Source organism: Pleurodeles waltl, chromosome 2_1, assembly GCF_031143425.1.
Source record: "Pleurodeles waltl isolate 20211129_DDA chromosome 2_1, aPleWal1.hap1.20221129, whole genome shotgun sequence".
Lineage (NCBI taxonomy): Eukaryota > Metazoa > Chordata > Amphibia > Caudata > Salamandridae > Pleurodeles > Pleurodeles waltl.
The window spans coordinates 809,383,802-809,407,009 of record NC_090438.1 but is presented as its reverse complement, the minus strand read 5'-3'; the positions used below and the strand labels follow the sequence as shown (position 1 = coordinate 809,407,009).

Genomic DNA, 23,208 nt, shown 5'->3' with positions numbered 1-23,208 from the left:
GTCACAAGGCTAGGGCTGCAGCCAGGCCTTGCAGCAAAGCCCTTATAACCACCCAAATCCACACATGCACGTCCTTTGGCTGTGAGCAGCGCAGGTTGGCCACAGGTCCGGTCTCTGTCAGTGGATCTGTGAGTGGGTATGTGAGTGTTTGAGTGGGTCTGGAAGTGGGTGTGTGAGTCTGAGTGGGTGTGCATGAGTGTCCGAGTGGGTGTGTGAGAGAACGCATGAATCTCTGAGTGCATGTATGAGTGAAATGTTTAGTGTATGAATGAGTTTGTGGTTTTTCTTTCAATTTTTTCCATATTCGTGAATAATTTGCGAATCACACATGGTGACCCAAAAGTATTGTAAACCCACACTTTGCACACAAAACACACCTATATCACAACCCAAGAGGCAGGGTACCATCACCCTCACCCCTTATGTCACTTTCAATTTGGATTTTTACCCCCAGGGACCGTGTACCGTGAAATAAAATGTTGGACACAACTTTGTAGTCAGGTTGCGGTCAGCCAATTGCAATGCTTGTTTTTGCATGTGCATTCGTGAAAAAATCCTAAATTTGGCAAATTATTTGTGGCCAGAGTTATACAAATTTATTTTCCTTTCATATCTCAAAAACTACTGAACAGATTCACACCAAATAAGCGAAAGCGTAATCTGCGTAATGACAGCTAGCTTTCTGCCAATTTTTTTTGTAGTTCAGTCCAGTGGTTCTGCCTGTAGTTGTGTCTAAAGAATCCTATGGAGATTAACATGGGAAACGCAAACTTTTTGAGCCCCCTTTTTCTCTGCCCCCATTTGACGGACTACCAGGAAACCTTCCATGTACCACATAAATTACCACAACACTTTTTTGGGAAAATTTTGTGAAGATTTGTCAAACAGTGCCAAAGATATAGGCAAGTCAAAAAACACATTCCCTATGGAATTATGGTCCTAACTATAGCTACAGCTGCTAGGTAGTATCTAGTTTTACATGAAAAAACAAAGGTTACGGAGATGTTATAGTTAGGTTCACATTTTACACACACAAAACCATTGAAATTCAGCAGTTGTAGTTACATATGTTAAGAAACTATAACTCGTAGACTGAAGTTACTTTATGGCAAGAGTTATAGCTTCTTCAGAAAAGTTTAACTGTATAGCTAAAACTGCTGAATTTCTATGGCTTTGTGTGTACAAAATGTGAACCTAACTATACCGTCTTTGTAACCTTTGTTTTTTCCAGTGAATTTCTAAGGATTTTTTAAATTATATTTCCTAACTAGAACATTCCTGTAAACTTTGTTTGTTTTGTGAATTTCAATGTTTTTTTAAAATGCAGTAATAGTTCATTACCATATGTTAATCCAACCACTGCTGCACATGGCCTTTGGCTGTGAACAGCTGGGAGTTGGCTACATACAGCCAACCCCACACAGTTGTGCATGGCAGGAGCTCGGCCGCAGGTCCTACCCTGAGCCCACGTCCAGTATCTAACCCCCTGCTTGCAGCTAACCCAGATGTGTAGCCAATGGCCTGTGGCAACGATCTGCAGTCAACCCACCCCCCGCATACAACCAACTGCAGGCTGAGCATGGCCAAAAGCCTTATGAGGAAGGGTGTTGGCCGCAGGACCAGGAATCAGGCCAGGCCCTGTGGCCAACCCCCTAAAGGCAGCCAACCTGAGATGGGGTATATAGCTCCCCTCCCTGGTATGTAATTGGCCCCTGGAGCCCGCCATCCCCTGGAGCACATTGCTTAGTTAATGGGGGCCAAGTATCCCCCCTCCTTGTGTTGATTTTGGCCCAAGGACCCCATCTTTCAGCGCCTGGCCATACTGTGAATGGAGTGCGGGGCACATAACGCCCCACTCCTTAAGCTGATTTCTGGCCGTTGGGGAACCATCTCTCAGGGCCCAGCCATATTAAAAAGGCGAAGGAGGGCACAATGCTCCCCTCCCTGGGCTAATGTTGGCCCCACGGACCCCATCCCTCAGGTCCAATGCAATTAACAATGCTGATCTTGGCCCCAGTGGCCCAATTCCCAGGGTCTGGCCAGTAAGGTTTTGTGCCTTGTAGCCCATCCAGGGCACATACTTCCTCTATGCAGGGGGCTGCATGGGGAGCCCCAATGCATTAGCAGACCCAGCTGACTCCTCACTTCCAGCAGGAGCTGGCAATGTTCATGCTTACAGGAACCAGCAAAACATTCGGGCAGGGGAACATATGAAAAGTCTGTTTCCAGTGGGTGGGAGCATTATTCCTGTTCCTGCCCACTAGGAGCAGGATTAGTGTTTGCTCTTGCTTGGCAGGAACTTTAAGATTGCCCCCGCCAAGGGAGAGCAAGCACGGGTTTCCTTGCTTTCAGCAGTGCACACAGGGAAAGCACTTTGTGTCTGGGGGGAGGGGGAACTCTCAGGACATAGCTGAAGCCAGCCCTGCGGGATGGGGTCCCCAGGGTCATTATTGGCACCTGGAGGGGAGTCACCCAGTCTCCCCTCCCCTTTTGTAGCACAACTAGTGCTTGGTGGTCCCTGGGGCAGAAATCAGCCCTGGAGGGTGGCGGCATGCCCCCCTCTCACTATATGAAGAAACTGCTGGGCTCCAGAGGGTAGCAGTCCCATTGGCCAAAATTAGGCCACGAGGGAGGGCTGTGTGCCCCTCCCCCAATATATGAAGAGACAGCTGTGTCGCCAGGGGCTGGCGGTCCCCGGGCAGAAAGCACCCCAGGGAGGGCAGCTGCATGCACCCTTGCCCCTAAATTTATAATAAAAATTCCTCCAGGGACCTGGCCCAACTAGGGACCAATCAAAAAACTTAAAAAAAAGGAGACCCTGCTTGGGTTTTTATGCATTTTTGCTGTGGAGCCTTCACAAATTTGTGGCAAAAAAAAAAAGGTTTTTAGCATCTGGCAGGGTCCCTGTGGGACCACAGGACCAATTCTAGAGGTCAGGCTATTCCTACCCTGCTCTATTCTTTTTTCGTGTTTTTATTGGGCTCAGGCTGAGGCCCAAGTATAAACATGGCTGCAAGCACTTCCTGGATGAAGTGCTGGCAGCCAATCAGACCTCACCATGGATCTCTGAGATTCACAGCGATCTGCGTCCCTAGATATACATAAATCTTTTGAGTGAGGTGTGAGGCTGTGCACTGAATGGGTCATTGCCTATGCGCCATGTCAGCTCTGTGACCCCCACATGGCAGGAAAAGGACTCTGGAGACTGAGCGGACAATACGGCATAGTGTGAGCTTAGAGAAAACCGTACTGCTACACTGCAGTGACCACATATGCCAGAGTGGGACACCAGTAAAGATATCACTGCTGAATCACTGGGACATATAACCATCTCGTCATGGGCGTTTGCACCAATATAGTTGGTGTCCATGTGATTCAAAGTAGCGCAAAAACCCGGTATACCAGGTATACACAATTATGAGTGAATTGATGTGAAAAATCCCTGGTAATGGGACCTGGTTGAAGTTTAACACTCAGCCAGATGGGAAGTCTCTAAATGGGAACTAGGACTGGATCCTCCCTGAATGGAAGTCTATAGCAACTTAGGGATACTCTAACAGTGAGAAATAGAGTGTATGTGATCTATCAAGTTTTTCTGAAAATGAAAATGAGCCAGTTGGGCTAATGTGAACTCCCTGTTAACGGTGCTGTGGCATCATACACACTTTTGCCTAATATTCTGAAGAGTCATAAGAAGAACTCCACTGTATGATTATTTACTCCATGCTATGGCACTCTATGATGCTGTACTCCACTCTATGACACTCTACCCGGGAAACATCCTGAACAACTAGGTCTAAACCACTACTTGCCTGAACCACCACTGCTAAACAATTAAAAAGTCTCTACAACTAAGTACTGAACAACTACTGTCTAAACAACAATTGTGTCCGAATAATAATTGCCTGACAACTAATTTTAAGGTAATGTTTTCTTTTTGTTTTTTACGGTTTATTAGTTGTTTATTTAGAATAAATATAAATATTAGTTGTTCAGGCAATTGTTATTCAGGCACAATTGTTGTTTAGACATTAGTTGTTCAGTACATAGTTGTAGAGACTTTTTAGTTGATTAGTAGTAACTCTCCACTCTACAACACTGCACTTGACAACACTCCATTGACAACACTTCACTCTACGATTTTAAACACATTTTTATTTAAAAAAAATGAAATTCAATGAACAAAGCAAAAGTTATATTATAGTTAGGAAAACGGTATTAACTTTTTGCATACAAAACCAACCTAAACTACACATACAATAGAAAATCTAAATTTATAGTTGTAACTTAAGAGTTAAACGTTCCGCCCTGACTAAAATGTACTATAACTAGTGCACCTCCATACACAGTTTTGTCAGCTCACTAGCCACACACATATACATTATTTTCTTTGAGAGTGTGTTGAGGTACCTGTGTGTGGGCATGTGTGATGCCTGACTAATGGGAATGGAGTAAATTTGCTTCTCTTTTGTCACCTATGGGGCTGTACAAACTTCAGAAGTGTAGTCCACTTGTGCTTATTGGTTTGTATGTGGGTGTTTGTGGTAGCATTGTGCCTGTCCTGCACCGTCATTTTTGGACACCACTGAGGATGAAGGCATACTGCTATATCACATGAGCTTAATTACTGCATTTGGATCATCGTGCTGCACTCATCTTTTACAACACAGCTCATTGACTCATCAAGTCATTACAGCACCTAAACTCTGTTATTTAGATCAGGTTACTGCACTCATCTTTGCTCTACTGCAATGTTCAACATCCTGTTCATTGCATCTGCTACCATGTAAGGACTTGCATGCTGAACCCAATTAAGTAAATACAAACATATTACCCTCTAAGTGCTTATTCAGCTTTTCTGATAGTCTTGTGTTACTCTGTGGTAGACTTATGCTTGTGCTGCTCCTGTAGTACTCTGTACTCTGGTGCTCCAGTCAGAACTGGCTTAAGTGCTGGAGGCGCCCAGTGGACAATCTTTATCAATCTTTATTATCCCACCAACCCTGCAAAAAGCTACTTCTCCACAACCACACTCCATTGGTGCCACTCATCTCTTCACAGCCCCTCTCTCACATGCACTTCTTTTGTTTTATAGCAATATTCATATCAGTGTACAGAGCCAATGATTCAAACATTTGTAAATCAGTCTATAGGAATTGTTACATAAGACAATGAGGATTCCAAGGTGTAGGCGTCACATATCACCACTACTTGTAGGCAGTGTTTGATCTGGAGAAGCACAAACTCAGGATTTAAAACCTACCAAAGTGGTTGGCTTCACTACTAAAAATGACATTTCTACACAAAATAACCCTTTTTAGCAACAAAAGGATAATTAAAGACTTGGGGAAAAAAACATAACGTTCTAACCTATACCATGCAGTTTGCATGCAGCTTTTTTGATGACAGTTCATAGCTCACTGGTTTACAATAGGGTTCTAACTTATGAACTGCAACTAGCAAAAAGATGTGTGTGCCAAAAGCAGTACCGAACTAAGCGTGCCACATAAAATAAACTTTGTGATTCGCGTGGCACTCATTCATTGCAGCAGGCATATTAACCCTCTACACTACCTTATCATAAGTGGAAACTGACACTGTAGAAAAGATCTCTCTCCAGCAGGAACATGAATCACTAGAGTTATCTTGACATGCTTATTGTTGCCTGAAAACTACAGGACACACAACGAACTCTGGTGCAAGTGCTTTTTAAACCTCTGTTATTGCTAAACACAGCGTCATCGAGGTCAGCGTCAGGTGCGGATGGGCGCAGCTGCACCGCTCACACCAACCTAGAGCTGATCTTGGTTCCAGTGGTGCTTAAAACTGTGATCTTTGCACCTATGACAGTTGTTGAACTGTGTTCTTGTTTCATCTTTTACTACAGCCTTGTGGGGAAGCACCAAAACCATAGCAGGCGATGTTTATACTGCACAATTCAAAAGGCCTTCATAACCCACTCTGTAGTTTCCCTAAACCCCTTCCATTTGGCAGTCAGTATTTCCCACTTCCACACCACTCCCCCATCCCTCCTACATTTACTACTAAGTAGTAAACTTACGTGCCAAGATGCCCCCAGAGGAAAAGATAGCAAAGTTGCAGATGGAGATTTCTACTTGGTCTGTGAATTGCATTTTGCAGTAAGTAGCAGTGCAATGTGAACTACAAAATGTAGTTTGTGGAACAAGTACTATGTTACCATTTGAGAGTACTGTCACTTAGCGCTTAACAAAAATGTAAGTATTAGTTTAATTTTATTGTAAAACTGACAAATGGAACAAAGTTGACAATATATGGAAGCTAATGCGCTGTAAATTGACTTTAGGGTCCTTGCTGGACGCATTTGGCCTTGGTGAGGTGCATGAGAAGATGAGTCTCTGGGGTGTGTGTGACACCCCCCTTTCCAGGGATCCACAACATCTCCAGTAAGATAATTGTTGGCACACCACAAGTTGAAGTAATTGACACCAAGATGTGAAAAAATGGTCTAAGGTGCTGATTCCACTTCCTCATCAGTACAAATAAGGGCCTGCCATTGTGTCATTTTTTTTTTATGCAGAGGCAGCACTAGCAGTGCATTACACAGCTCCATAATTACAAATGAAAAGGGGATGCATTTAAAAATGAAAAATGAAACGTTTTCTTTTCATTTTTTAAGGGTAGGCAGTGGTCCGTTTTTCACATGCATTCACAAAGGGAAAGGGGTCCCTTGGGGACCCCTTCCGAGTGCTTAATTTGTGCTTATTGTTTCCGGTGCTGAGCACCGGCACTTATTTTTGAGGGCCGGAGCTTATTTGTTGCCTCAGGCTTTTGCTGCGAGCAAAAGACACATGGGAAAGACGGAGGAAGAGAAAAACGAAAAAGCGTCACAAAGGTAGAAAGCAGAAAGCTGCAAGAGTGAGCTGAGGGTACCAGGAGCGGCTGTAAATGTATTGAAGAGGCCCGAGATGGCTTCAGGATTACTCTGACTCAGTATTCCGTGTTCGTGCGTTTAATTGCAGCAGTCGCGTGTTTAAGGGGAAGGCTTTGGGCACCGTCACGTTTTTATTTACAAATTAAGCACTGCCCCTTCCCCTTTGCGAATGGGTTGCCACCTACTGGAAGTAGGTGGTAAATACGATTATTTTGTGACCGCATTCATGGTCACTAAACAATTATACATACCTCTGCGATTCGGTATTTGGAAGGGACGCCCTTGACACGCCCCTTTCTAATATCGAATCAGTATGTAGTCGCAAATCCAATTTGCGATTTGGTAACAAGTTACCAAATCGCAAATTGGACTTGTTACATACCAAAACGCATTTTTGCGATCACAAACTGCCTGTTGGGCCGTTTGCAATTGCAAATATGGCCCTTAGTGCCCAGACGATTCGCAGCTACAATTAAATGTCACCAAGGCCTGATTGCCAATTTGCTGGATTAAGGAAGAATTTATGCACTGTTAATTACCAACATCTGGGGTGCGATGGCGGATTTCTGGACTACTGGAGTTTTGCCTCTGAAAGTGGGAATTTAGATGCGGAATTTGAGTGTTTTTCTACAAATCTAGCATGTTTTGGAATTTGGAATTCTGATTCTATATCAAACAAGGATGTTCGCAGGAATCACACACCCATTGGGAATCGTGCACTACATTATGAAAACCACACTTTAGCTTTATCTTAAAAGATGCAATGCAAAATTGTTTCTATTAACTCAAAGGTGTACAATGACACCCCTGTAAATGAATTATGTTGGGGCTAATATTTTCTTCTGAATACTGTCGTCCTCTTTTCTAAAAAAAAAAGTCTGGAAATGTTGCCTGTAGATTTATAATTTAGGCAACCATGTGGCAGAATTCTGTGTTTGAACTTTGATTTGAATGTGACAGCAGCGGCCGGAGTTTCAGACAGGGTCATATTATATACTCCAGGTAGTACCAAAGTGCAATAGAGACCCTTTAGTTTTTGTGCTAGTATGGTAATTAGGAATTTCAGTTGAAAACTTTGTTACTTGTATTTTGTCTATAAATTATGGGGCTGATTTAGAGTTTGGCGTGAGGAGGTAAGTCTGTTAATATGACTGAGTTCTTTACTCCCGGTATATAGAGGGTCCTCTGCCTTCCAAATTTAGTTATCCTCCAGCCCTGCAGACAACTCCAAACATTGGCAGAAAGCCAAACTCTAAATCAGCTTCTAATGACCCCGCACACCATAGTATTTTTTTTCTCATGGTGCGCGGGTCATTTAAATGATTTTACTGCCCCTTACCACCATGTTTTTCATGGCTGAATAAGAGAGAGTAAAAACTGGCCACTCCATCATCAACTTTCTGAAAGTGGAATTTTCAGACTTTCAATTCAAAATTCGACTTCACCATACATTGTGATTTTAAAACGTGAGTCCAAGGTGTTGTATGTGTATTATTCTTAGATTTAGAATGTGGGGGCCGGTGACACACTTGGATTCTAGCGTCCCTGATGCTGGAATCCTCCGGGTGTCAGTTGAGCCTGGAGGTGTTGAGGAAGCGGACTTGTTCCCTTTGTACTGTACTACTTATCGAATAAAAAGGAGTTTCTCTTACCGGCGACTCTGGACCAGTCCTTTCACAACCACTTCAATCTGGCGACGAGGATGGGATAAGCGCTGGAGGCACTGACTGTTTGATTTCAGCTTCCACTTTCCATAGGGATCCTAGGTGCAAGGGATTAGCACCACTGTTGGATCGGCGTCACTCAGGTTAATTTTTTTTTTCTCCTGTATTCATTTTTTTTTTGGGTCCGTTGTGTAAAGCCGTGCTGGGCGGTGGCGTGTGCGCGCACGGACCGTTGATTGACTGGTTGGCGCGAGTTGCTGCTCGAGCGTTGTCTCCTAGGCAACGGAGACGGGTCAATACGCTCGAGTGCAATTGACGGAGACGCGTCAATATGCTCGGTTTGCAGGCGCGTGTTTACACTCACGTGTCGTCTCCTAGGCAACGGAGACGCGTTAATACGCCTGAGTGTTATTGCAAGTTGCGCGCTGGCAACAGAGACTCGAGGTATTGCAGAGACGCTTTGAACAAATACATATTCTACACGCTATTGCGTACAACGTTTTTTTTTTGCCAACAGAAGTATAAAGTATATTGCAAACACGGCAGTATTAGATATATATACATTCATTTTTTTTTAACTTCAAACAAGGGAACAAGTCAAGAAGATCAGAAACAGTTATTGTTGAATTCGCATAGCTAAGGGTGGGTGATATGGCGCAGCCCAATTTCACGATTGTTCCGCCACAAGCATTTTGGGCTGCTGGGAATAATCCACCTGTAAAATGGACAGAATGGAAAGATTATTTCCTGAATTATTTAGGAGCTATAGATCTTGAAAACAGGATGCCTGCAGAACAAAAGAAAAGACTCTTACTACATTCGTTGGGACCTATGGGTTTGAAAACGTACAATAAAATGCAGAAGAGCCCTATAAGCGGTGATGTTTGTGTTTTTGGTGTTGCTATGCAAGACTTGGATAAATAATTTGCACCCAAAGTTTGCATCGGAATTATTCGTTACTAATTTTTCCAAAGAAAACAGGAGAAGGGGGAATCTGTTGACGACTATGTGGCAGACTTGAAGAAATTGGCCCTTGATTGTAAGTTTGGTTCAATACAAGATGATTTGATAAGAGATCAAGTGGTCATGCACAACACCAATCAATCCATTCAAGAGAGATTATGGATTAATGGTGACTCCTCATTGGAGGAAATTGTGGCTATTGTAAGGAAAGCAGAGATTTCTGAACGGTGTGTTTCAGAATTAAAATTGGCCGAGAGGAGCTTTGACAACATCTGCAGGATAAATAATCGTAGAACAGTGAAGGACCAGAAAACACCACAAAGTAACGACGGTGAAAAAAGGTGTTACAGATGTGACAGCAAGGAGCATTTAGCGTATGCTAAATCATGTCCAGCTTTGAAATTGAAATGTAGTAAATGTGGCATTGTGGGTCATTTTGCGAAGGTATGTAGGAATAAAAAGAAAATAGGTAAATGCATAATAAATGACAATGCTCACGTGGGTATTGAACACCAAGAGTATGATGACTTGGAATCCAAAGAGGATAATCTAGATGGAAACTTTATTTTGAATATAACAGACGCTGGAAAAAAAGGGAAACCAATGTGGGATATGGAAATAGGTGGAATTCCAATCACTATGTATGCAGACTCTGGCTCACCTTTCACTATAGTCAATGAGAATATATGGAATGAGACATTTGTGAATAAATTAGGTGAGAAACTTTTGCAACCTGATGTGCGACCTGAAAGCTACACAGGAGAGAAAGTTGATCTTGTGGGTTTTAGATGGTTAAAATTCTCTTTTAAAAATAGGTGTGCCAGAGGAAAATTGTATGTGTCAAAAAGGGGGCCACCAGTTCTTGGATGGAAGGACCAAGGACAACTTCACATGATCCTAGATCCTAACAGCAAGGAAAAAGTGTTGATAGTAAGTGATGGACATAACCTGTCTACGGAAATGGAGAGAAAATTTCCCAGGATCTTCGGGAAACCTTTAGGAAAATTGGTTGGTTTTGAGCATAAAATTGTATTAAAAAGGGACGCAGTACCAAAAATCCATAAGGTGAGACCAGTGCCCTTGATGATAAGGGATGAAGTTGCAAAAGAATTGGAAAAGCTAGTAGGGATGGATGTGATTGAACCTATAGAAAGTGCAGAATGGTTATCACCAGTGGTTATTGCTCGACGCAGCAATGGGAAAATTCGTTTATGTGTCGATTTAAGATATTTAAATGACAATATTGTCATCGACCGCTTTCCATTACCTAAAATTAATGAAATGGTTTCAAATCTTAAAGGTGCAAGTTGGTTTTCAACAATTGACTTATCAGCCGCCTATCATCAGATTCCTTTGGAAAATGGATCAAGGAAGATGACAGCTTTCATCACACCTTTCGGTTGTTACAAGTATAAAAGGATGCCATTTGGACTAGCGTCTGCAGCTGCAGTCTTTCAAAGACTCATGTATAAGTTATTTGGAAAATCCTTGGGAGTTATGTGTTTCCAGGATGATATTTTGGTGTTTAGGTGTGATCAGGAAATGCATGATGAACGATTGAAACATGTTTTAGGGGTGTTGGAAAGTAAGGGTTTGACTGTCGAATTGAGCAAATGCAAGTTTGCCAGGAGAAGTGTAGAATATTTGGGGCATGAAATCAGTGGTGAGGGAGTGAAACCGAAAGCATCATTGGTTAGTGCCATTGTTAATGCAGCAACTCCAACTTCAAAGGAGGATGTGAGGTCATTTTTGGGAATGGCTGAATTTTGTGCTAAATTTATCCAAAAGTTTGCAGAAAAGGTATATAATTTAAGACTCCTGCTGAAAAAGAATACTCAATTTGTATGGAGTGATGTATGCAAAAGGGAATTTTTGAGTGTAAAGGATGATTTGAGCAAGGTAATGAAGTTAGAGAGTTTTGATCCTGACTTGAATACGGTAGTGACTACGGATGCTAGCAATAAAGGTCTAGGCGCTGTATTGTCCCAGAAAGGGAAAGATGGAAGGGAGAGGATTATTTTATTCGCATCTAGATCACTCTCGCCTTCAGAGGAGAAGTACTCTGTCATTGAAAAGGAGGCGTTAGCATGTGCTTGGGCTTTAGAACACTTTCGTACTTTTATTTGGGGTAAGAACATCACTATCCAGTGTGATCATAAACCTCTGATTAAGCTTCTCACATCAGAAGGTAGTGTGACGGCTTCTGCGAGAATTTTAAGATTATCTATGCGTGTGAAGGATTTTTTATATCATATTGTGTATGTTCCTGGGAAAAACAATCTGATGGCAGATTGTTTATCTAGGCTTCCATGCCCTCTAGAAGGTTGTGTGGATGATCCTTGGGAAGACTATAGTGTTGCTCTGATACATGACACTGGGAATTCCACAATTGATAAGGATTTGTGGTGTAAGGAAATGGAAGAAGATTTAGATTTGCAAATGGTGCGGAAATTTATCCTGGAAGGTTGGCCTAAGAAAGATCTACTTACGGAGCAAAATAGACACTTCTGGGAAGTTAGGCATGAACTTTCTATTGAGAACAATTCCATACTGAGAGGAAATAAAGTAATTCCACCACATGGTATGAGGAATATTGTTTTGGATTTGTGCCATGAAGGTCATTTTGGTGTTGTTCGCACTAAATCAGTGGTTAAAAATTTGTTTTGGTGGCCGGGGGTGGATAAAGCTGTTGAAAGGTTTGTAAGGTCATGTGAAGTGTGTTCTTCAGCAGACAAAACTTTGTGTACTTTAAAACCTCCTATGGATCAAAAATTATTACCAAAGCAACCATGGGAATGTGTGGCTATCGATTTGTTGGGTCCTGTTGGAGATGAGCAAGAGTATGTGGTAGTCCTTATTGACTTATTTTCTAAGTGGCCAGAAATTGGTATAGTAGAGAGGGCAGACACAGTTTCTGTATTGGAATTTATGGACAAGGTGTTTCTGTCGGAGGGAATTCCTACGAAATTATTGAGTGATAACGGTGTACAATTTGTCTCAAATACGGCTAAGATGTATTTTGAAAAACTGGGTATCAAACACAAAACTACGTCTTTGTACAACCCCAGTGGAAATGGTACGGTTGAGAGATTCAATAGGGTCATTAAGAGTGTGATTCAAAGCTCTATGAATACTTGTGATTGGCACACAGCTGTGTTCAAAGCGATGTGGGCTTACAGAATTACTGAGAATCCAACAACAGGTTTGAGTCCTTTCGTCATTATGAGAGGTAGGAAACCCAGGGGTAAGCATAATCCTGCGTGGTTGTTTGGTACTGGTGTGGAGAATTGGTCACTGGAATTTGTGAGAAATAATTTGGACAAATCCCAGGAAAAAAATAAGGCGTACTATGACCATTCTCATCATGTTAAACCTGTCAAAATTGTTGTGGGTGATTGGGTACGTGTTAGGAAGCCTTTTAAGGTAAGAAAGAATGAGAGCCAATATTTTGAGCCTGAACAAGTGAGGGAAGTGTTGCATAATGCGGTTAGATTGAGTGATGGCCGAGTGTGGAGTTTGAAACGTATTGCTTTACTCAATAATGAGTATCGTATTAAGCAAGATGGGATGGGTTTTAGAAATAAAGAAGGATGGTGTGATTGGTTGGAAGATGAGTTAATTGATACCTCTGCTCCTTCTGAAGTTTCGAAGTGTGTTAGTTTAGACACTTTTTCACCTTCTGGAATTTCGGAAGGAGGTTGTTCTTTTCCTGATGATGATTTTGTGAGACCTAAGGAGAAGAGGAAAGTAACCCATCCCAGTTGGTTGAAGGATTATGTGTTAGGGTATATTGCTGCTTCATACACGGACACGGACTCAGGATTATGGTAATGGGAATGTTTTTTTTAAATGTTTTATCACTATATGTTTGTTTTGATATGTTTCTATTTTAATTTATTGTTCCAAGTTATTTATTTGTATTTACGGAAGGGGATGTGTTGTATGTGTATTATTCTTAGATTTAGAATGTGGGGGCCGGTGACACACTTGGATTCTAGCGTCCCTGATGCTGGAATCCTCCTGGTGTCAGTTGAGCCTGGAGGTGTTGAGGAAGCGGACTTGTTCCCTTTGTACTGTACTACTTATCGAATAAAAACGAGTGTCTCTTACCGGCGACTCTGGACCAGTCCTTTCACAACCACTTCACAAGGACACCAAACTCCATATTTCTATCTCGCCAATTGTGGACAAGCCAATGTTAACATGTTTTGAAGGACAAAGCACCTGCACATTAGCACTGGTCAGCAGTGGTAAAGTGCACAGATCCCTAAAAGCCAGCAAAATAGGTCAAAAACACAGTAAGTTAGAGGGCAAAAAGTTACGGGAGACCACACCAATGATGCCAGGTCTAACAATGGGGAACTCTGAATTGGGGCCTTATAGTATAACAATATCAGATTAACCCAGAGAGTGTCGCTTGTCTGGTGAAAGCACATACCGATTTCAGTGTTGCATTTTTTACAGTGTTCTCCGTATGCATTTTCTCATTAGGTGACACCTTATGACAACAAGAAACATGGCATGTGCCAATTTCGCACATAAATCAATCAGATCAAAGCGAATAAAGAAGAAACAACTGTGATTTAAACTCTCCTTTGGATAACAGGTGAGCCTAGCAGAGAGATAATGTAATCAGAGTAGATCTGTACATGTGTACTCCACAACGCGCCTTTGAAGTACGACAACAAAGTCGACAATGGAGCCTCGTCTATGTTAAGTAAATAATGACGCATCAACAAAGTTAATATAAAACAATGCCATGAATAGTTAAGCGGTTGATCGTGACAAATCTGAGTCGAGAAAAGGGAGGAGCCCAAGCACGGGGCGTTTGCGACTTTATTGATGCCTTGAAAGGACCAGTGTATGTTGATGTGCTGGAAACTTTTGTTTTGGAAAAAGAAAACCTGGAAATTACTTTACAAACGGAGGTTCAAAGTAAACAGTGATGTAAAGCACTTTCTCAAAGCAATGAAAAGGTTGTGAAGTATGCTCCTCCTGTTTTATCTGCTGCCATACATGCAACATTTAACACCATATCAGAAATATTCGAGTGGTACAGAAAATGAGGGTGGGTACACTTACGTCCGCTTTATGTTTGCAGACGCGTTCTATCTCTCTCGTTTCTTCTTTTTTCATAATTGTTGGCCGTGAACTCTGATGAACTGGGCACGTGATGGAGCTGGCCATATTTGTAGTGAATCAGATGCTTGTATCAAGCTTCTTCCCTTTATTCAGAAAGCTGTGCCACAGCTCCCTTGTATATCGAAGGCAGATAATCTCTGCCGATCCAAACTCAGACTATGCTTCTGATGCTTCTGATGTTTCCAGATACATCTCAAATCTAGTAGACAGTGTTATGGCAAATTTGACATTAAGCAACTCGAATCATTTTACGTCACCCTAACCACCTTCCATCTGTAACTTTAAAATATCGTTTGAGGGGGCATGGCCGGCAAGATGTGAGGTCCTTAAGGTTGTTATAAGAGGCAAAAGCCTCGCTAAAACATATGGCATTTGGAAGAAACTAGACCGGGAACTGGCGCAGCAGCAGGATGCCTTAAATGCCTTACAACGTCAAATTGATGATGGGGACGTGCTGGAGAACGAGAGTCGAGTGGTGTGTGATCGCATATGTGCCCTGTGGAGTAGACTGGATAGTTATGTTCGTAAAGATTTCCGACAGCGATTGCATCGTGAAGGAGACCGATGTGGGCGCTTGCTCGCTTGGCTGCTCTGCTGTGAGCACTCCACCCCCGTAATTCTATCTCTTCGGGGCCCAACTGGTGATAGGATTTTAGGTCAAACTTGTGTGAATGCTTCTTTACGGGAGCACCTTGAGGCCATCTATTCCTCTCCGCAGTGTGATGCGAGCTCTCAGACACAAGAATATCTAGATGGCCTCCAGCTACCCAGACTCATAGGTGCTCAGGCAGTGGAGTTGGAGGCTGAATTGTCCCTAAAAGAGCTTCAGGGAGACCTGGGTGACATGGCCTCCGGGAAGGCGCCGGGTTCCGACGGCCTCCCGGTTGAGTTTTATTGCACGTACTCCGGGACAATGCTCCCCAGACTTCTGGAAATACTTCAGGAGTCACACAAAGGGGGCCTTTTGCAACAACAGGTGAGGGAGGCATTGATTGTGATGCTACCTAAAGCTCAGAGGGATCCTGCAGACCCAGGCTCATGTAGGCCACTTTCTATGATAAATGTAGATGTGAAACTCCTTGCCAAGGTCCTAGCAATGCGATTAGGATGGGTGGCGACTTCATTAGAGGGGCAGGACCAGTGCAGGTTTATTCCTGGAAGAGGGACCCACATGAACCTGAGGAGACTATCACGTGATGCACGAGACACGTGGACTCTCTGACCATGCTGCGCTGGTTCCCTTGGACATAGAAAAAGCCTATGACACTCTGTCCTGGGAATACCTATGGGCTGTCCTGCATTGAATGGGACCTTCCTTCTTGTCATGGGTACATCTACTTTACTCGTCCCCGCGGGCTTGGGTCCGCACGGGGGCTCTAGTGTCCGAGGCGTTTGCTATACAGCGGGGCACCGGACAAGGATGCCCCTTATCTCTGCTATTGTTCGCTCTGGCCATGGAACCCCCAGCCATACGGTTGCGAAAACGCCTGCGGAATTGGGGCATACAGGTTGGAGCAATGACACACACACTATGGGGCATATTTATACTCCGTTTGCGCCGAATTTGCGCCGTTTTTTTCGACGCAAATTCAACGCAAAACTAACTCCATATTTATACTTTGGCGTTAGACGCGTCTAGCGCCAAAGTTCATGGAGTTAGCGTCATTTTTTTGTGTGAACCCCTTCCTTGCGTTAATGATATGCAAGGTAGGCGTTCCCGTCTAAAAAAATGACTCCCAGGCATGTGCGTGGTATTTATGCTCCCGGGCAAAAATGACGCCCGGGAGTGGGCGGGGCAAAAAAACCCGCATTTGCGCCTGAATTTAACGCCTGGGTCAGGGCAGGCGTTAAGGGACCTGTGGGCTCAGAATGAGCCCAGAGGTGCCCTCCCCTGCCCCCAGGGACAGCCCCTGCCACCCTTGCCCACCCCAGGAGGACAACCAAGGATGGAGGGACCCACCCCAGGGACATTAAGGTAAGTTCAGGTAAGTATTTTTTTTTTATTTTTTTTTGTGGCAGAGGGGGGCCTGATTTGTGCCCCCCAACATGCCACTATGCCCAATGACCATGCCCAGGGGACATAAGTCCCCTGGGCATGGCCATTGGGCAAGGGGGCATGACTCCTGTCTTTGCTAAGACAGGAGTCATGTTAATGGGGGATGGGCGTTGTAAAAAAATGGCGCAAATCGGGTTGAGGCGATTTTTTTGCCTCAACCTGACTTGCCCCATTTTTAGATGCCCATACGCCATTTTCCCCTACGCCGGCGCTGCCTGGTGTACGTGTTTTTTTTTCACACACACCAGGCAGCGCCGGTCGGCTAACGCCGGCTAACGCCATTCTATAAATACGGCGCCCGCATGGCGCTTCAGAATGGCGTTAGCCGGCGCTAATTTTTTTTACGCTAAACTGCGTTAGCGCAGTTTAGCGTCAAAAAGTATAAATCCGGGCCTATATCACTATATGCTGATGATGCACTGGTTTATGTTACCGATCCAAAGTGCTCAGTCCCTCTCTTATTGCAGCTGATGGACGATTTTGGTAGGGTGTCGGGGCTCCGCATAAATTGACGGAAGACAGTACTGTTCCCTATGGCAGGTCTGTCATGGCTGTATCTGAGCTGCCACAAATTAATTTGGAATGGGAGACAGATTCGTTTGAGTATCTGGGTATGTGGGTGACACACTCTCCTCACCTACAAAATGCCTTAAATATGGGTAGGTTGATAGATAGTGTCCGCGCCTCTGTCCACTTTTGGACCTCCCTCCCACTGTCAGTTATGGGCAGAGTCACGCTCTGCAAGATGATTCTTCTTCCGAGATGCCTATATATGTTACAGAACTCTTTTTGTGAGATGGCAACCCCTCTTTTTCGGCAGCTCGATAAACTACTTTTGTCTCTGGTATGGGCGGGTAAGCGGCCCAGGGTACGCTTGGATGTGCTGAAGCTGGACCTAGTCGACGATGGACTGGGCCTTCCCGATTCGTTCCTCTACTATGCGGCATGCTGGCTGCAATATGGGGCTCTGTGGTGGGACAATGGCCCTAATTGGGAGAAAGAACTGCTGGAAGGCTCCGTTTGCTTGTCGCGTTTACCGAGCTTGTTGATGGGTGGCTCTGGTTCCCCACCGGGGACCCCCTTCCTAGTTGCACAGGTGTCGTGAGTCTGGGAGCAGACCATTGTGAAGGTGTTCAATTGGGCACCGTATGCACGTTTACTTCCTCTTTGGGTACTGCGCCCCTTCGCTCATGTTGCAGAAACACTCGACTTTGGAAAATGGCGAGACGGCGGCTGTAACACCGCTGGCGATCTTTACCAGAACAATGTGTTTATTACTCAGGAGGAGGCGCAAGCCCTCTTTGGCATTGACCGGGCCAGTTTTTGCAATACGCGGGCCCTTCGCAGACGGCACGTGAGGTTTGGACCTCTTTTCCTATAGAGCCGACTGAATCCCGCCTTGCAGCTACCCTTTTTGACCCTGGTGGCATCCACAGTCTCATCTTCCAGCTCTATAAGGCCCTAAAACAAGACAGACAGATAAGCATAGCAGGGGTTAGAGATAGTTGGGATGCTGTTCTGGATGGGCCACTTACGGAGGGTGAATGGTCTAGAACGTGTTCCTTGGTACGGGATGCGACCAGCAATGTGAGATTTAAATTGATACACTTTTATTATGTCCATTGGGCTTACCTGACACCACACCACCTAAATAGGATATTCCCAGCACGGTCAGATAGATGGGCTCGCTGTGGTGGTGCTTTCGCTAATTTCGACCATATGACATGGATATGTAGTGTGATTCAACCCTTTTGGACCCAAATAGTGAGCACGCTAAGGGAAGTGTCGGCGATTGACGTTGGGGAGTCTAGGAAACACTGCCTGTTGGGTCTGATCCCTTGCCCTAAAAAAGGTCCTAAAATTACTTACAGATTTGCTCAGTTGGGACTCACCCTTGCCAAACGGCACATTGCGATACACTGGAAAAGCCCGTTCCCCCCCCTACATGATGCTTGGTTAGCTGATCTTGTTGAATGGGCGAGTGCAGAGGAGTATCGGCTTCATAGAGTGCGTATAGATGACTGTGCCGAGCGAGACCTGGAGAGATGGAGGGGTATGATTGATTTCCTATTAGGGGACTCTGATGAGTTAGCGGGGGACTCCTCGGACGAGGCTTCTGTTTGTTGAGACTTGGTGATACCATATATGACTGACGTGCCTTCGCGTGGATTGTATGATTGCCCAGAGCTATTTGGAGGTTGGGTCTGCCCTTGCCCCCCCCCTGCGCCCCCACTCCTTTTCCCCCCCTCTTCTCCACCGATGGGAGATGTCTATCAGCTCTCCCTTTCTGCAAGCAGAGGTTTTCTCTGTCTCCCTGCCCACAGAGATGCAGATAGGGAGATAGAGGAAACAATTTCTCTAGCAGCTCCCTCTCTGTGACAGTAGTGCTGGCTCCCACAGGAGGTGGGGAGCCAGCTGGGATGGTGGAGGCCTCCAGGCTCCCCCACGGTCCCCAACATTTTGACTGGGTGCCCTGGAGGGGCACCCAGGTCACAAGGCCTGGACTGGGGGATGGAGTCCCCCTAGCCATTCTCTGCTAATTACTCCAAAATTTACAGCACTCATGACATATTTGATAACACAATTAATAATATCAATGTAATATTTGCAGTAAATTAAACTGCATGTGGGGGGGCATGAGTTACAGTTACCTTAGGGCATAAGTTATGGTTACTTCAGATAACTCTAACTATAACAGGTGAGTTTCTATGGTTTTGTACTTTCAAAATATGAGCATAACTATAATGTCCCTGTAACCTTTGTTTTTTTAATTGAATATATATGTATGTATTTCCATAGTAGAAGTGTTTTTTGACTTGCCTATATCTTTTGCACCATTTGACAAATCTTCTGGAAAATAAAAAAAAATAGTGCACCAGTGAATCTTGTTGCACATGGGAAGTTTCGGGGAGATCCGTCAGGCAGGGGCCAAGAATAAGATTGAGGGCAGACCTCAAGACTTCATCGTCTTCATCACTGTTATCCTCACTTGGCATTTCAGGATTCTCACCCAGGGGCACGGCTGGCTCCCCCTCATCTGGGATGTACGGATATTCCTCTGTAGGGAATTATTGTGGAGCATGCAGCAGGCCACAATAATCTTACAAGAACAGGAGGAGGGCTCTGCCTGTCTTGTCCAGTCACCTAAATACGGCCTTCAGGAGCCCAAAAGCCCGTTCCAAGACATACCACGTTCTTCCATGAGCATGGTAAAGCGGACTTCCACTGGTGTAGCTCGGTTTCTCATAGCATCAACAACCATGGACGGTTTGGGTATGCAGAGTCCCCTGTTATGGAATGGAACATAAGTGCAACTATGAGTCCCTCTCAATGGATTTGTTGTAGCAGACATTGCACACATACAACCAGGCCCTCTCTGGGTAATATTCGTGACCTCAATTGAGAGTTTTCGCTGTTCCGCATAATGAAGGCATCATGGACTAAACCCAGGAAACGGGCACAGACTAGTGAAATGTAGAGATTCCAACAAACAAACCACTTGGACATTGATGGAATGGTAGCTCTTTCTGTGGTCAGGAGCACTTATTCATTGCCATGCAGTGGTACCATCAATGGCTATCACCACATGTGGGGTGTGTGCCAAACCATAGAAGTCACCCTTCATATAGGTCAAAACCTCATGTTGAGGAAAGCAAAAATAGCTCTCCAGGTGTTTCAACATTGTTGAAAGTACATCCTTCAAAGTGAGAGTGAACATAGGCTGGGGCATCCCAGCATACAGGGTCACTGTATTTTGGAAGTATCCTGTGGCCAAGAAGTGCAAAACTGCCATAACTTGTGTAATGGGTGGAATGTTATTTGGATGACGAATGGCAGGCATCAGATCTGGCTCCAACTAACGACATGGGTCCACAATTGCTGGCCAATTCGGATGGTAGATCTAGATGATGTGGAATTCTTCCATGGTCTGGAGGTCTGGCAGTGGACGATAGACAGGAGGTTGTCTGATCCTTCACCTCCCTGAGTACCTGAGACATGAATATTGCTTTTATTTAATGTGTTTCTTGCAACATACAGGATGCTTGTTAATATTAAAATGTGCCTAGCCATGTATTGAGGTTTGGACGTGATACACAGTACCCATCACAACTGAAAATCACACAGCAGTTACAGGTCACCCCTTTGCTTTGACATACATGTGTGCACATCATGTGAATGGTCATCAACAACTGTGCAACAAAAACATGCCTCTCAGGCTGTGACTTGATGTCCCAAGCATTAAAATGACCTTTGCCAAGAAGGGGGGGCTGTGCCCCAATGCAAATCGCCATATATGCCTAGCAATGTTCAACAATGGTGTCTGAGTAGTAGGAGCTAAATGACAGGAAAAGACAAGCAGTTAATGATCCAAAAGTCAAATATTTCTGAGGTGTGACGCATTTGTCAGAGCCGTATAAAACATTTCAGGGCCCCTAAAATGGTGGATGCCTGACCGACTCCATAGGACATTGGGAACCGAACTCGACCGCTGGCAGAAGTTGTCATGGCGGTAGGCAGTTGCAACCACTGCGGACACAGCCATAGGCTAACTTTGATGCCAGTGGCAGTCGTAGGCCAATTACTGTGTCTGCTGGCGTGACCAACATGTTCTGCAAAATCCCTCACTTGACCCCTGACACTGCTGCCAGAAAGACATCCACTGCCTGAGCCGCATCTAGGAGCAATCATACCATGTCCATCAGGTGATAGGGCCCTAGCTTCTACACAAAGGAGCTGCATATGCTGGTGTCTGAGGTCCTACCCCTGTATGAACATCTCTGTAGTGCACCAGAGGAGCAGGTAAGTGCCTCATGGGCACCATTTACTCTGTACTTCAACATATATTCCCTCCTCACAGGCTAGAGTGTGACCATGTGTGGCAGAATGTGAACTTTAAGCCTGTGGTGTCTGTAGGTGCAGTCAGTGTGCATTAATGGGGGAGTCAATGTGCATTTATTTGTGTTCAGTGCCAGGTGTTGAGTGCTGATACATTGTGGTGTATGTGTATTGAGCGTACCCTGAATCACTTTGTGTTGGCTGCACATCACTAGGTGAGGTGACATAACAGCTATCCCCAGACATCTCTTACCTCATGGATTTTATCAATGTGTTGGCACATTATTTGACTGGCAGCATGAACATGTAGGAGGCTGGCCTGGTTTGTAGTAGGTACCAAAGGTACTTACACCTATTACCAGGTCCAGTTATCGCTTATTAGCTAAATGTAGTCAGTGTCTAGATGTCAGGCTGTCTAGAGGTAGCTGTAGGCAGAGCAGCCAAGGCTGAACTAGGAGACATGCAAAGCTCTTGCAATACCACTGTAGTCACACAGAATATACACACATGAAAGACAATACTCAGTGTTACAAAAATAAAGGCACTTTATTTTAGTCACACAATGCCAAAAATAGTTTGTAGGCTTACTCTCTTAGGAGGTAAGTAAATTACACAATATATACACCAGTAACCAGAAACAGTTAAGTACACAGTAGACAAACAGTGCAAAACACCATAGGTTGCAATAGGCCTGGGGGAACACAAACCATATACTAAAATAGTGGAATGAGAACTTTGTTTTCCTACCTAGGCAAGTGTAGTGTGTAGAGGGGTGCTGGGAGTGTAAGAAAACACCAAAGGTAAGTAAAATTCCCCTCCCCAGAGCCCAGGAAAGCAGGAGTAAAACACAGCAAGTTTCCTAAAACACACTAGAAGTCGTGATATAAGATAATGAAAGAACTAGAAGAGACTGCAAGACACCAACGATTAAATCCAGGACCTGAAGACCTGTGGAAAAAGGGGACCAAGTCCAAGAAGCACTGAAGAGTCCAGGGAGAACAGGAGCCCCCGCTAACCCGGATGAAGGTGCAAAAATGGAACCACCGGTGAGAAGACAAAGTCAGTATTGCACCAAAGAAGACAGATGCGGGTTCCTGGTTGGTGCAGATGTCCTGCGCCGGATGGATGAATGCAGTCTGGTTTATGTCACTGGATTCCACCAACAAGCCATAGCACCGCAAAGCTTGTGATTAGCACTGCCTGGGACCAGGAGGGACCTGGTGGCCTCTACCCAGGAGAGGGAGACAGAGCGGGCTCTCAGCAACTCAGAGAGTCCTCAGAAGACCTGGCAGCGCGCACAAGAGTCCCATAGCATGGGGATAAAGGAGGTGCAAATGAAGTCCCATGCAGCACAACACAAAGGATTACCTTGCAGCTGGAGAACCACTGAGGAAGCTGTGCGTCGCAAGATGGAGTGCTGGGGACCTGAGCTGTGCTGTGCATGAAGAACTTCGTGGAAGGTCTCACACAAGTCTTAGCAAGTGCAAGTCACACGGTGCACGGGGGTACTGTTGTGTATGGGGAGTCAAGCTTTTACCTCCACCAAAGTTGGACAGCTGGACAGTGGGACTGCCGGAGTCACTTTAGTCCATCCCCGTGTTGCTGTATCCACGTCTGTTGTCTGGGAGGAGGTC

The 23,208-nt window shown here is 44.6% G+C and overlaps 1 protein-coding gene across 6 annotated transcripts in view; it reads right to left on the bottom strand.

Annotated features, from left to right (window-relative positions):
• The window catches only part of LOC138268696 (glutamate decarboxylase 1-like), a 1,137,623-nt gene that overhangs the window by 1,043,765 nt on the left and 70,650 nt on the right, over nucleotides 1-23,208 (bottom strand). The window lies entirely within an intron of this gene.